This window comes from Mytilus californianus, unplaced genomic scaffold (genome assembly GCF_021869535.1).
Source record: "Mytilus californianus isolate M0D057914Y unplaced genomic scaffold, xbMytCali1.0.p SCAF_1, whole genome shotgun sequence".
Lineage (NCBI taxonomy): Eukaryota > Metazoa > Mollusca > Bivalvia > Mytilida > Mytilidae > Mytilus > Mytilus californianus.
In genome coordinates this window covers 80,932,072-80,944,441 of record NW_026262581.1, presented here as the reverse complement: position 1 = coordinate 80,944,441, position 12,370 = coordinate 80,932,072, and positions in this window count along the sequence as shown.

The following is a 12,370-nucleotide window of genomic DNA, read 5'->3' as shown; positions in this document are numbered from 1 at the left end:
GTTCTCCCAAAAAAGTTATGATAGATACTCTAGGATAAACAATTTTGTAGACAACTCTGTAGGTTCCCTATTTAAGGAAATTGCTCGTTCACCTCAAACTGCGGAGAGAGTATTTGACAAAGTGGGTGACACAACCAATTTGCCTTCAGCATTTCTCTAACTTCTCATTTTTCAAGAGTGTGTTATTTGTATTCAAATAGTTTTCAGTGTATTGTATTTAACGTTTGCGTTGGAAAATTGCCTTCAGCATTTCTCTAACTTCTCATTTTTCAAGAGTGTGTTATTTGCATTAAAATAGTTTTTCAGTGTACTGTATTTAACGTTTGCTGAATATTTGTATATGAATAAATTTGAATTTGTTGATTTTGTATTTATTTACTTACTGATGTTAATAAATGTGGAGTAATTGGCAATGAGACAATTATCAGACAATACGGCATATAATGATTATCAGATTAAGCGTTACAGTTTACGAAGAAAACGACTATAAATTTCATGGTTTTGTCTTTCATATATATTAAAGGAATTAGTTTTGGTTAGTTTGGGGTTTTTGTTTTTTGCGAGTTTTGGGATTAATAGTTCATAAGGTATGATGGACGGATAGGGATTTGCTTCAATGGTAACAATCTTGAGAGTATGGATATGCGAACTGAAATTTCACGCTCCAATACTAAAAGCATCTAGTTACTTGGAGTGTGGTGTCACTTAGGATAGCCCCATATCCGTATCGACGTATCGTATAACACGTATATGAGGAAAGGATATATTAAGCCAGGTTGGTCCCGATGAAGATATTTTTTCAATGCAAAACATACAATAAGAAAAGTTAATCGTATATAAAAAGTCACATACCTATATAATACTAATAAACCCAATATAAGATTAAATGAACAAATTGGTTCTTCGGGCCGCAAGAGCTGCACACAAACAAACAATCCTACTTAAAGTATCCCTATGATGTCTGTTCAAAGTTCCAAAAACTCTAAAAAGTTTGAGTAACCGAATAACATGCTCTACATAGACATAATACCTTCTCACAACACGGTTAAAATGTCTAAAACTTCGCCTACGGGCAAACGTACGTCGATTGATTTGAGCTGATTTTCATATTGTTTGATTTGTTTGAGAAAATATTTCTCTTCACTAGTGAAATATCTGTTCTCGGCAAACGATTGGTCGAAACTTAATTATGATGTCATGTTTTCTTCGTTTCTCCTGAATTTGCTATAGTGATGTTATGAAAAAAAGGCGACTATACCTGATGATGTCACATATTATATTATAGACCACAACTTTCTGGAAATCTTTGAAAGGGAAGGATATAAAGGTCAGAAGAGAAACCGATTCCAACACTATAACTCGTGTTTTACGATATTTCTCCACTCTCAACAGTTAAATTTTAATAATTCAAAGAGCCTCGCGCTTTAAATATCAAAATTTAACTTTCTAGAGATGATAAATATCGTAACACACTGGTTGCAGTGTTAAAAAAATATATATAAGCACGCACACGAAATTGCACAACATGACAATATAGTATCATTATCAAACTATAGGGATATCTACCACATTGGTTTCATAGGAACAAGTATAAGGTAATTGTACCAGAAAAGCACCAAACAACCAGCCCATGTAACGTATAAAAAGACATTGCTTGTACACAAAAGAAAAAAGCAAGTGGTAAAAATTAATTTAGATAATAAGGGAACGAAGACATTAAAAACTTTTCAATTATAATTCACCGCACGATCTCCAGTGTTTATGGACCAGTAAAAAAAAACCCTCCGTTCTGACGGGCCAACCATGGCAATTTAAAAGAATTTCAAACACGATTGAGTTGTAATGATTAATTGACGAACAGTCCAATGGCTAATCCATGGCTTACACCCAACAAGGTGGTGGTAATGGGGGTTCCCGTATTTTTAGCGCAACTATCCTGAAAGGCCAAGTGAGCTGTTCTCATCACTTGGCGTCCGTCGTCGTCCGTCGTCGTCGTCGTCCGTTAACTTTTACAAAACTTTTCCCCTCTGAAACTACTGATACAAAGTTAACAAAAATTGGCCAATCATCATTCGGGTATGTAGTTTAAAATATGTGTCCGACGATCCCGCCTGCCAACCAACATGGCCGCCATGGCAAAAAATAGAACATAGAGGGGGGGGGGGGGGGGGGTAAATGCAATTTTTGGCTTATATATCTAAAAACTAAAGCATTTGGAGTATATTTCAAGGGATTAAAATGTTTATCAAGTTAAGATCTATATTCCCTGAAATTTTTAGACGAATCAGACAATCTGTTGTTGGGTTGCTGCCCCTTAATTAGTAATTTTAAGGAAATTTTGCAGTTTTTGGTTATTATCTTGAATATTTTTATAGATGGAGAGAAACTGTAAACAGCAATAATGTACAGCAATGTTAGATCTACAAATAAGTCAAAAGAGTCAAAATGATCAATTGACCCCTTAAGGAGTTATTGCCCTTTATAGTCAATTTTTAACAATTTTTTGGTAAAATTTTGTAATCTTTTACAAAAATCTTTTCTCTGATACAACTGATACAAATTAAACCTTTCTTGGCCATAATCATCATTAGGCTATCTAGTTTATAAATTTGTCCGATAACCTCACCTACCAACCAACATGGCCGCCATGGCTAAAAAAAGAACATAGGGGTTTACTATAGAAGTCTACGGGGAAATTGTTAAAAAAACAATTTCAAATAGTCACAACTTGAACACTAATTTAGATAATGATAAGGAGTCTTCAGTAACTTTTGTAAGACTTCACTTGGATAACATGCTTTTAATTTAACTACTGGGCCAAATTAACTCAAAGCTGGTCTCAATCATTACTTGGGTATCTAATAATATTTATTTTGATTTTAACCTTACATGCTAAATACAGGTGAGCGACACAGGCTCTTAAGAGCCTCTTGTTTCTGTTAAAGGGACGTCAGTCATAACATGTTGAAAATGTTTTCTAAAACACTAGTTCACGCCTATATGGGGACCCTGGAGTGTGAAATGTTTTTATTTAAATGTCACGCTTTTAAAACTATGGTTTATTTTCAGACAAGAACTGGACGCCATAGTCGCCAAGGAAAGTGATAACATCGCAAAGACAAATTCACAGCAAATGTCAACAGGACCTATACCCAAGGTACTTTAGTTTAGATCCAGTTCTTTACAGGACTCACATGTTTCTTCCGGAGAATCGCATATCTCGTCTCTTCCTTCGCCATCTCCGCTAACACCAACAACAATAGTGCAGCCCGACACAGATAATATGTCACCGGTATCCCCTGTACAACTCCTTGTCAACAGGCAGCCATTCTTGTCTTTGCCAGTAGATAGTCCTACTCATCTGAGACTCAACGCTAATCGTATCATTCCAGTATCCTCGCAGGTTTCTGTCCAAACTGATTCTAGAATCTGTAAAACTACATGTACCATTACCAGACCGTTGAAAACACTTACTATGCCAACCGCTTTGTCTTTTCGTGCCTCTGAACAGGTTCGTAGATCTTCCATGCCTGCACCAATATCTAATTCGCCTATAATACAATCTTTTTCTTTACATCTCAATTCGGGGAGCAACCCACCATTTACTGCAAGCCGAATTCCTCAAACAGTAACGGGTAACCAGACGTCCACTACTAGAAACCAGCCGTCTTTCATCTAACACAGCCATCCGCTAATTGCTCTTGTCCAGTCATCAACTTCTCAGAACACTTTTGGCATCCAGTCGTCTACCTCTCGAAATCACCAGTCTGGTCCTTGTATGCAGCCGTCCACTTCTTGCAACCCGCCGTCAACATCTATATACCTAACGTCCACATCTCATAACCAACCATCCACATCTCATAACCAACCATCCACATCTCACAACCCGCAGTCAACATCTCGCAACCCGCCGTCAACATCTCGCAAGCAGTCCTCCGCCTCTCTTAATCAGTCCTCTACATCTCACATCAGGCCACAACAACCAGCGTCTCGCAGAATTCCAGCCCCGAGACACAATATCAACAAGAGAGTTCGCCGTCATTTAAGGGATCTAGATGGAGTCGCTCAGCCTGATCAGCAACATCAGGAATCCTCAGACGATGATGTGCATCTTGAAATGGCAAGACGCTTGGCCAGGTATATTGAAAGATCCCGCAAGATTTCCACTAGACAATTGATGCGGAAAAATGAAATTTTGAGGCACAAAATGTTAAAATATTTTTATAAACATCGACATGATATCTGTGGAATCTCTTCATCAGGCTCTTCCAATTCTGAGTCCATGGAATAATGTACATTGGTATTAACATGTATTGGTAAATATAACAAAATATACATTAAATGCTTGTTCAATTTGGTGGTAAGGGAACGAACATTTAACATATTGGGGTTTGTGTTCTTTCATTTGTTTAAAAAATATATAGAACACAGAATAAAGGATGCTGACAGGGGCGGATATTAAGTCCGTGTGCATTATTAACACTAATAAAATTGAGAATTGAAATGGGTAATATGTCAAAGGGACAACAACCGGACCAAACGGCAGAAAACAACCGAAGGCTACCAATGGGTCTTCAAAGCAGCGAGAAAATCAAGCCCCCAGAAGTGTGCCTCAGCTGGCCCCTAAATAAAAATGTGTACTAGTTCAGTGAAAATGGGCGTCATCCTCGACTTCAAAACATATAAATGAACTAAAATTTAAAAAAAAAACATACAAGACTAACAAAGGTCAGAGGCTCCTGACTTGGGACTTGCGGTTGGGTTAAACATGTTTTGATAGATCTCAACCTCCCCCTATACCTCTAGCCAATGTAAAATAAAGAAACGCACAGAAATAAGCACAATAAAACTCAGTGTAAAAGAATTCCGAATCCGATGTGAGAACAGGCAACAAAAGAAACTAAACTAAATGACAATGATACATATTAAAATTAACAAAGGACTACTAGCAGTTACTGATATGCCAGCTCCAGACCTCAATTAAATAATATTATTAAATGTTTTTCCTTTTTAAACTGAATAGCTGCAAGAATTTGATAAACGCATACTTAATTCCGAAAAAAATGTGTAGAATACACAAATGATGTTATAGAATAGCCACTTTTTTTAAAGATAAAGCATACAAAAATGCAGCCCTACATACCCAAATCAATACCTTTGTGTCGTAAGAACTTTGAATATATATATATAGCTGGAATTTAGGAGAAATACATACAGGAACAGATTTAGATATAAACTGTGGTAGTAAAGCAACAATCATAACTTGTATAGCAAGCAGTGGTGGATCCAGATTTTTTTTTAGAAGGGAGATGGGGATGGGGATAGTCTCGCTTAATTTTACGGTTTTATAAGCAGTTTGATAATGGGGCCCGGACCATATTCTGCCAAAATTCAATGAGAATTTTTAAATAATTCCTAGATAAGAGGGGACCGGGCCTCTTGTCCCCCCTCTTAACCCGCCTCTGGCAATAAACACACTTTTATTGATACATAATATTCCTGTAAATTTTCGTAGGCAAGGTGTGTTAGATTTGATCCTTTCATATTTGTATATAAAAAAGATACACTTATCACACACAGTTCTTAAATACGAAGAATATATGTTCCTGATCTTATAAAAGCAATGACTATTTAGTGTTTTAACTATATATCATTAATATTTGGTTCATATTTTACATCTGTTCAGTTTTAATTGAGGTCGGGACTAAAACATTATTTTATACAAATCTGCCCGATACATATACGTCGATCCGTGCACGTATATAGATACGTGAATAATGCAAATGCTCTGTTTGCAGGTGTCTTTTGTCCTTTTATTGTCCATTTAAATCAGTACTACTCACAACATTTATTATATGAGGGGAGCTTCTCAAACCTCTTTCCCAACTTAGTATATTTTGGCACCTTCTGCAGGAATGAAAAAAATAAATAAATAGCAAAATCCAGATAAGTTTATAATTTTCTGAAACATAAAATGCATTTAAAATTTAATTATCTAGTTCCCTGCCATGCCTTAAAACTTTTCCAGGTGTACAGGTTTGTCTGTACTCGGAGAAAGATTTGTGGTGTAAATACGGCCATATTAGCCAAAAGGTTATGATGAACCTTAATATTCTATCTAAAACTTATACGTGTGCATACCTATACATCTATATGAAAACTAACCAGTCTCAACTTTCCTATGGAAACCTTCTATTAACATGTGTTGTTTCTTTGATATAAAAAAAAAACAAACCATTGCTTTATGCTTACGGATCATTTTCACAAACATATCTGTGTTATTGCAACTCTACAGTGCACCCCATAAAATGTCAACATTAATCAAGATGAAAGATCAGTTATATTATCTATTTATTGACCATCGACTCTTTGATGTAACTGACAATGCTACAGTAGGATGAATATTTACTCAAAGACGACTTTACCACTGCTTCCGGTTTATATGTCTGCCCCAAGTCAGATCTAGTTTCTGTATAATTTTGAAAGACTTGTCTACTGTTGTTTGATTTTAAGTTTGCTATATAGACACGGACTACTGATGGACACAGTTTAGTGACGCTTATGCCAGTGTGGGTCTATTTTTTTGTGTTGTTCGGATGCTGCCTCAATTTTGGATAGTATATTTCTTGTTTAATGCCTAGTGACAATTATTACATTTCATATTAAGGATGAGAATATTATGATAATTTCATTTACATAAATATGAACCTTGCTTGGTAGTAGACCGACAAACTATTTCAGATTATAGTAACCGAGGTGGAGCTGTCTCATTAAGGTAAATTAGTAGCAAGTATCTATCTCCATTTACATTGTAGTGCTAAAGAAATTTGATAAAATGTAGATAATACATGTAATATATACATTGTGCATTACTAAGCACTAACATCGAAAACTGTTGTAATAGAACTACTTGTCACGAAAGCTAATTTATGTTTTTTTTTATGTAATATTACTTTCAATTGAAGTTTTATAAATTATGTTTTTAATATTCATATAGAACATAACTTGGTATCCCTTGTGCACTTTGAAATAAGACAAATGATTTATTTTATCACGGCTTCATCCCATAGCAATATTATAAAATCATTACGTGTTGACTTCAAATTAATGAGTAATGTGTTTGTTACTAGATCGTTGTATTTTGCAATTTATATAAAATTGGTTTTGATGCTAGTATATCAAATTGTATTGACTCATCTGTTTTTTAATTTAGTTTTTCAAATTTGTATTAATCGGGATTTTCCTTATTGTTCAGTAGAACAAAAAAAATATATATAAAGACGATCTAGATACCAAGGGTAAATGAAAACTTAAAAGATTTCGAAAAAGGCGAAACCTGAGTACCAAGGAAAAAAAGATAATTATATAAATGCCAGTTCATATAACACCTACACAAAAACAACACAGAAACCTAAATAAACCGGAAAGGAAGGGAAGGGAAAGTTACTCAAGCCGATTCAACACAATACTTAATAAAACAAACCGCTATATTATTTTGATTCCGGATTTTTTCAAAATACAGGGTGTGAGTTGTAAGATGAAAACATTGAATACATAAATAGATAACTGAAAAACCATAAAGCTATTCTCAATTGTAATACCAAACAAGAAAATAAATTGCAAATTTTTTTTTTGTATTTTTGTTTTTTGTATTTTCATCGTTTTTCTTTTTGGCCATGGTGCTGTATGTTATTATTAGACTTATGGTTTTTGATTGCCCATTTTTGTTTCTTTCTAAACGGACATACGGAACAAGGTCTGTCGACAACTCTTACTAAAGAGTAAAGGAATCACCTGGTAGTGCGCATGGCTGTAGTTCTTCATAGATTATTTGTAACATTAGTGGTATCTTTTTCCTTTGATCTTAGAGTGAGTTTACTTCTGTTATTTTGAGAGGAGTTCATTACGTGAAAGTATTATATTATTGTACTATAAAATCCCGCCGATTACTGCTTGTATTAGGAAAAGCAAAGAATGGTAAAAGCTTTTACCAGTGCATTAACTTGCATCTCAGTTGTTGTGCACTGTCTGACTCCGCATCCTTAGAATATTGAAAAATGAACAAATGAAACAAAAGTAATATCAATGGCCATATAACTTTCTCTATAAATATAAATGAAATGCACACTCACTAAATTTAAAAAAAAAAACATAATTTCGGGGGGTTGGGGTCCATCCAGGGGCTTTAAACTATCTGTAACCCGTACCTTACCCTGACACTAGTCATTGACAAACTCCTTAAACTTAGTAATACCCTAAATTAGAAACGGTTCCCTAAACATGAAAGCAAAAGAAATACCGTGATAAATAAAAGATGCTGTTTGGTTGAGACCACGTCCTCGATTTTTCTCCTTTTCTTAACGACTCCTGCAAGTGTAATTAAAGTAGAAACTGTTTTTTTTTATATATATTTATATATAAGGAGATGTAGTATGATAAGCAATGAAACAACTATCCACCAAAGTTCAAATAAAGTGGATGTAAGTAATTATAGGCAACCGTACGGCCTTCAACAATGAGAAAACCCATACCATATAGTCGGCTATAAAAGGCCCCACATAAAAAATATGAAACAATTCAATCGAGAAAACTAACGGCTTAATTTATAACAAAACAATTTACGAAAAACAAATATTACAGACATGAACCAACGACAACCACTGAATTACAAGCTCCTGACTAAGGACAGGCACTTAAAAAATATGGCGGGGTTAAACATGTTTGTGAGCTCTCAACCATCCCCTAACCTGGGACAGTGGTGTTACGGCCCAACATTAGAACAAACTATAAAAATCAGTTAAAAAGGGCTTAACTCATCAGATCTATACAAAGCAGAAAAACTTCTAACAAAAACACAGACTGTATGTGACAGAGTATTTATAAATCCCCAACAACAAAGACACAAAGTACAGATCTGAGAGTACTCGCAGTTACTGACACCTAGTTCAAAGCCAATAACAACTAATAAAAAAATCATGTATCTATTACTAGACTAAAATAGCAACCAGTATACATCCAACTTCCAATGGATTAAATGTTAAGACGTCATTAACAGTCAGAGAAAAAACATGACCTTGTGCAATGTCAAAATATAGGTATCGACAGATTGTAGTACCGTGAAAGTGCATATGTGTAAAACAATAATATTTAGTATGGTATTGATTTACTGATAACAAAATTAATATCTAAACCAATAAAAACAATATTCAAAGATCAAATTACAGTGTTCAATTGATAATCCTTTAGAATAAGTGTATTTAAAGGATTGATAAGTTTACCCGGATCGTATCTAAATTTCCGGGCTCGGTAAACAACAACACTGTAAAATTTAGGATGTGCTATTGCGTTTAAAAAAAGTTTTCTACAGGTAAAGCCAAACTTGCTTGTACCTATTTGTATCGTGTCAGAATAAAATTTTTCAAAATATGTGTGTCACTCGATGTTCAATTGTTTTACACATATGCACTTTCACGGTACTACAATCTGTCGATACCTATATTTTGGCATTGTGGTTGTTTTCCATGAATTGAGTATGATTAAAATATTTGTACCTGGATCGTACGTAATTATGAAGTGTACTGTTATGTATTGAATTGTGCTTTAAGAAGTATATTGTTATGTATTGAATTGTGCTTCGTGAAGTGTACTGCTATGTATTGAATTGTGCTTTATGAAATGTACTGTTATGAATTGATTTGTGCTTTATGAAGTGTACTTTTAAGTATTGAATTGTGCTTCATGAAGTGTACTGTTGTGTATTAAACTGTGCTTTATGAAGTGTACTGATATGAATTGAATTGTGCTTTTTGAAGTGTACTGTTGTGTATTGAATTGTGCTTCATGAAGTGTACTGTTGTGTATTAAATTGTGCTTTATGAAGTGTACTGTTATGAATTGAATTGTGCATTATAATGTGTATTGATATGTATTGAATTGTGCTTTTTTGAAGACTTAGTGTACTGTTATGTATTGAATGTGCTTTATGAAGAGTACCGTTATGTATTGAATTATGTGTAATGTGATTAAGTTCCAATGTGTATTTCATATTGTTATTTCAAAGTTATATATTATCTTTGCGATACTACAGCTGTGTTATGTAATATACATGTATGTGTATTTTGGACTGAAATACCTTTTTCCGAAATAACTAATCTTTATGTCTACGATTGTTATATATTTATGTTTTCAGATAAAACAAACTAAAAAACACAGCTTCAATTTTTCAGTATTTGCAAATTTGTTTTTGGCATGTTAATTCATTATAATTATATATATGAATATGTCAAAAGTACATAAAACGTTTCCATTGTAAAGTTAGATATGCATACGAGCAAACATACATGGAATCTAATTTGCATCTACCAGACAACGTTTTATATCCCCGCAAAAACTAGAAATTTTACGTAGAAATAAAAAAAGAAAGCAATTGCCTTCACTCTATTTTACATAATCTGTCAAACTATGAATTAGAATTTAGTTTAAAAGAAAACTCAAATAGATTTCGATAGTCTTAGGGTAACGTTTACTAAGTTCTTAGTATATGTATTGATTTTGTTTATAAAGATGGACAAACAGTAAGTAATCGCGTACCCTTTTATAAAAAAAAAAATCAAATAAATGCTATTGGTATTGTTTTAATTTTTCACGTGTGTACAACTTTCAAAATGTTACAGAAAAAAAAGGGAGGCGAAACATACCAATGGGATATTTAAAATCATCAGTCGAAGACAAACTGAAAAAATACCAAAAACAACCAAAACAAAAGTCTAGACAACTACAGACTGAGAAACACAAACCTTACCAACAAACGGGGGTGGTCTCAGGTGCTCTGGAAGGGTAAGCAGATCCTGCTCCACATGTGGCATAATATTTTTTGCCAAGACAATGCATAATTATGATGAATTCCATATAATATGCACCCATTTAAAGACGACTAAATCAGGTTATTAAGTTAAATATGAACAAGATAACATATCTTTGATGCTCATGTCCGGGTATGAATTCACAATAACAATCAAAGCCTCGTTTTGGACAGTCGAAGTTAAAAACAGTTGGTGCTGTACAAACAATAGAACGAAACGAAACATTAGGTTAACTTAATAATGGTTTTTGAATGAATAACGATCAGCAATTACAGCAACTTTACATAAGAACATGAATTCAAAGTTTTAACCTTTATATCTGCAATCCTTCGATAAAGAACGAGTTGTTTGAAAAAAAAATCAACTTATTAATGTTGTTCAATATTATAGCTACTTGTCTATTTAAAATGCTAAATACCTAATATAATGCCCCAACATTTTAAATTGCTTTCATAAATGATATTTGTTCATAGTTTTCGTGCCAATCGTGAAATTATCTGTTATTTAGTTTGAAATAAATATTAAATAATCACGTGTTTGTCATTATATATAAATTATATCAGATCTTAAACGACTATTGACAAGATGGGTCCATGTTGCTGGGTGTTGAATTGAACCGAAGATGCAAACGATCATTTCTGTTCTAATTTCCTGTGGGCTGTTTAGGTTTTACTATGCTGTTATAATGCCAGCATCGGACTTCAACGGTAAGATACATGTATTTACAATTAATTAATGTAACCTCTTAAGAACATTTAGACCACATTGTTCCATTTTCTGTTTATAATTAAATGTTGGCGAATAATTTATTTGCCGATATGTTTGTCTCAAAGTCCTTGTAGAATAAGTTTAGATGATGTTAATAAAGTTTGTTTTTTTGAAAAAGATACTTTTGTCATATAACTGCAGATCTTGTTTATTTCACCGAAACGACCGTCAGCCGTCAAAGTTTTTCACTTTCAAACTAGCATCGGTAACTTTGTTTTGCTTTGAAAAAACAAAAAAAAACGCTAATATATTCGGAACTACGGAGTAAAACTTACCCGTCAGATTTCTTAAATGGCTGGTCAAAAATGATAAATATGAATGTTACAAACATTCATCAATAGTATTTGCTTTATAATTCATGTGATTGAAGCTAGAAGATAGCAATCTTATTACCATGGGAAGTCTGCAAATCTTACAATAGATTGCGGAATAAATAATATCACATCTGTCGTTAACGTTAAAAAGGGTTACAATTTCCCACAATTATTTACATTTGCCTTCAAATTCAGTAAATACAAATTGAGATGGGTATCGTGGTTTAACCTTTTGGCCCCTCCATTGAAGTTTCCCGGCAGACACAAAAGTTTAAAATTTCTATTCTCCTATATAAACTATAAAAAAAAATAAATGTTTTGGAAGTGACCAGCCATGAGAAGCTATCATAAATGAAATATGGTGCATGTGGGTATACACCAATGAGATAGAAATATAACGACTCAAAAACCAAATAGGATAAATGC